The 4,039-nt window shown below is 39.3% G+C and overlaps 1 long non-coding RNA gene across 1 annotated transcript in view; it reads right to left on the reverse strand.

The window, feature by feature from the left end:
* Nucleotides 1–4,039, reverse strand: part of LOC122555165 — a 13,233-nt gene extending 9,194 nt beyond the window's left edge. Inside the window, exon 1 of the long non-coding RNA XR_006313196.1 lies at nt 3,553–4,039. This is a non-coding gene — a long non-coding RNA (uncharacterized LOC122555165). The remainder of the gene's footprint in view (nt 1–3,552) is intronic.

Consider the following 4,039-nt stretch of genomic DNA (forward strand, 5'->3'; position numbering starts at 1 on the left):
GGCTGTACAGGACATTGGTTAGGCCATTGTTGGAATATTGCATGCAATTCTGGTCTCCTTCCTATCAGAAGAATGTTGTGAAACTTGAAAGTGTTCAGAAAAGATTTACAAGGATGTTGCCAGGATTGGAGGATCTGAGCTACAGGGAGAGGCTGAACAGGCTGGGGATGTTTTCCCTGGAGCGTCGGAGGCTGAGGGGTGACCTTATAGAGATTTACAAAATTATGAGGGGCATAGATAGGATAAATAGCTAAAGTCTTTTCCCTGGGGTCGGGAGTCCAGAGCTAGAGGGCATAGATTTAGGGTGAGAGGGGAAAGATATAAAAGAGGCCTAAGGGGCAACTTTTTCACGCAGAGGGTAGTATGTGTATGGAATGAGCTGCCAGAGGATGTGGTGGAGGCTGGTACAATTGTAACATTTAAGAGGCACTTGGATGGGTATATGAATAGGAAGGGTTTGGAGGGATATGGGCCGAATGCTGGCAGATGGGACTAGATTGGGTTGGGATATCTGGTCGGCATGGACGGGTTGGACCGAAGGGTCTGTTTCCATGCTGTACATCTCTATGACTCTATTTGCTCTTCTTGCCACCTTCAGGGAGGGGAAAACTGAGCTCATATGTTTGCAACCCATCAGGATTGCCCTGGAGTCTTCTGGATTAAGCTCTTTGATACTGATGTGAGCAATCCTAAGAGGCAAATCATAGCAGCATTAATGAAATTGCATTCCTTTAATTCTCTTTATCCACCTTACATTTTTGATTGTAAAAAGTTTGGAGATGAAGGGAAAAGCTTTTTGAATGGTGAGATGTTTGGAGGCTTGTGGTCATACGAAAAAGTCCTCCTAGAATAAGTCCAACCAATGTTGGCAACCTTGTGTTTAGAGCTCAAGAATTGGCAAAAAGAATTTTTCCTTCTTTATTCATTAATTCCTTTACAGGTTTTGGAGAACATGGTTTGTTCCATTTGGCAGGTGTCCACTCTAACCACATATCAGTCACAGCCTTATCCCTTTATCTGGTTAAGGTCTTTGCTGTTGGCTTGCTGGCATGGTTCCAATTTCATAAGGACTAGAGTTTACTTGCCAACAGTCTTTGATGTAACTATTAGCAAACCCTCAAATGTATTTTGTCAATACAAGTAAAGAATGAAGAGATTGTGTTCCAAGCAATAGAAAAACCTTAAAACTAAGAACAAGACATCTTATGTTTGACATGATTTCTGTCTATATTATAATATGTGATTCAGTTTGTCCTTCCCCACCTGCCTCCTCTCCTCGCCTGTTACGCTTTTCCACTTTCTAATGGGCATCTTGGTTATTTTTATTACCGTTCTCCTTTTATTGATATTTTATTGTTAGTTATCAATCATTTGGCACAAAAAATTCTCTCCATTTCAGTTTTGAATTGTTTATTTTCCGTCAACAAAATTCTATCCAAGCTCATTCTAGATAAAATAACTTTCTTCTGCAAGTTAGTGTACTCATTATAAAAGTAAAATGCATAAGGTAATACAAAAGTTCATAATAAACCGATAAACCCAGTTCCAGTAATCACCTCCTCCCTTCCACATAAAGTGTAATATCCCACTAGTCTCTGAACATCTTTAACCCTAATGTATTTGGAAGCCAGGGGAAATGGCCCATTGAAATTTAAGACGTTGTGTTGATGTCAACCTCCAAAGTATATAATAATTGCTAGGGCATTTTTCTTCCAGCCTTTGCATGAAGAAATTGGGGTCTTTATGCCTTTAAGCAGTCTTCGATATACATTATATATTTAATGAAAATCACCTTTAATAAACAAATACACATTTTTATTTCAGCAATAGAGAACAGGGAGAAAGAAGACTAAACAGTTAAGTATTGTTGAGGAGGGGAGAAACAGGGAACAAGGCTCTCTTCAAGCTAATTAAATAGAGATGGTGTGGGATTCTGTTGAGAACAAAATAAGATGAGGGATAGAATTATCCTCGATAAAATGTGAAGTTGGAAAAATAAAGCAGGTCAGACAGGAGCAAGAAAGGAGCAAGAAAGTCAATGTTTTGGGTCAGGACTGATAAAAAGACCTTGGCGTGAAGCATTGACTTTCCTGCTCCTCCCATGCTGTCTGACCTGCTGTGTTTTTCCAGCTTCACATTTTATTGACTCTGATTTCCATCATCTGCAGTCCTTACTATTTCCATCACTCTTGGGAGTGATTGAGGGGAGGCTTTCAGAGAAAGAAATTTAAGATTGATGGCTGCTACAAAAGAGGAGAAACTTAATAAAGATAACAGAAGTTGTGTGTGAGGGATGGATGCGAAAAGAGAGAATAAAATATACTTTTATGAGGAATGGACTGGGAGAATAATTTGAAAAAATACATTTGCATGGGAAGAGGAGAAAGACAATCCTGTAGCTGTGGAAAGGAGAGAAAGTGGAAGGCACTGAGTTGACTGGAGAAAGGGAAGAGCAGAAATATAGAATGATGCTGCAGGGCATAGAAATAACTAGCCTAGTCAGGAGAGGAAGAGGTCGGTATTATTGGTCTGTAAAAGGTACATAGGATAATTCCGTGTATACTCTGATTTAAATGGAGAAAATGCTAGAATATGAATCAGGTCAGGCAGCATCTAAGTGAGAGAATTGGAGTCAAAGTGCGTGTGAGTAAAATGGTGTTGCAAAGTTTAAGTGCTCCATGAATGAGAAGCAGGTGAGGATTACGAGGAATAGGTTAAAAATTAAAAACTGCAGGACACAAAGACAACGTGAGACTTATACTCCAGTTTTTATAGTGGTTGGTTGTGAGACTTGCTCATATTCTACTCTCAAGAGGCAGAACAAATAACTTTGAAACAAAAACAGAAATTGCTGGAGAAACTCATCAGGTCTGGCAACATCTGTGGAGAGAAAGCACAGGTAACATTTCAGTTCCAGTAATCCTTCATCTGAACTAATTTTGATATTTGAATCAAGTTCTCATAGTGTGGTGGGGAGCCTGATTTGCATTCAATGCTGACAGGCTGAATTTCTCAAGACCCTGTAATCTCAGCTGATTTCCAGGGGCCATCCTCACCTGTCCCCAGCTATAGGTCTTCTTGCTCAATAGCTGGTCAACCTGCCAATCTCAGGGTCAAACAGAATAGAGTTGATAATTAGGTCTTGTCCAGGATTTCTAGGTTCATTTTGTTGATGCTGCCAAAACACTGCCTCGTTCCCTGTCTCCCCATAGGTAGTAAAACCAATTCTTCTGATTAATAATTTTGCATCATAACTGATTTCTTAACTTCCATGGAAAACCTACTTGTAGAGAGAGATACGTACAGATAAAAATCACGGGCAATTAATGTTCAAATAATGATCTGAGTCCAAAGTTTGAATAATATGATAACGAACAGTTAGTCAACGCCTGAATAATTTCTAGTCTAATGCGTCTTGGACTGAACTGATGTTTTTGCAAGGTCAGCATATGGATCTACCGGAAAACTATCACCTAAATTAAATACTTTGTTGTAATCAAAAATCAAATTTAAATTTCTGGGGTTTTGATGGCAAGGTATTAAAATCTAAACATATAACAATCAGCAAATTGCTTACAAAATGAATTAGGCAATGCTTCAGAGAGAATTACTGAGAAAACAATTGTGCTTAAAGCCAGCCTCAAAGCAGTGAGGCTAGTTTTCTAAAGGAGAGTCCCTTTGCTGCCACTCCAGTTTATTTTATGAAACCATTTCCTGTTTTTATTGCAACCTCAATCCAATCTACACATTATGGTTTAGATGAGGTGAGCTGCTCCATGGTTTCCAATGGCAACAGAACTCTTAAAACAGGAGAAGCCCTTCCTGTGAGACTAACTGCAGAGGCTGTCAACTTCTGTAACCTTGTAAATGGTGATGGTTTTATTGGTGGCACTGGATGAACTTAACCATTGCATTTTTTGAAACATCAGCAGTTTGAGAGATCAGATTTAATGGTATTAAGATGCAGACAATGGATGCATCTTCCCATATAGAGTGGAAACAGGCCATTCAGCCCATCAAGTCAACACCAACCCTCCAA

The sequence above is a fragment of the Chiloscyllium plagiosum genome, chromosome 12 (assembly GCF_004010195.1).
Source record: "Chiloscyllium plagiosum isolate BGI_BamShark_2017 chromosome 12, ASM401019v2, whole genome shotgun sequence".
In the NCBI taxonomy this organism is placed as follows: domain Eukaryota; kingdom Metazoa; phylum Chordata; class Chondrichthyes; order Orectolobiformes; family Hemiscylliidae; genus Chiloscyllium; species Chiloscyllium plagiosum.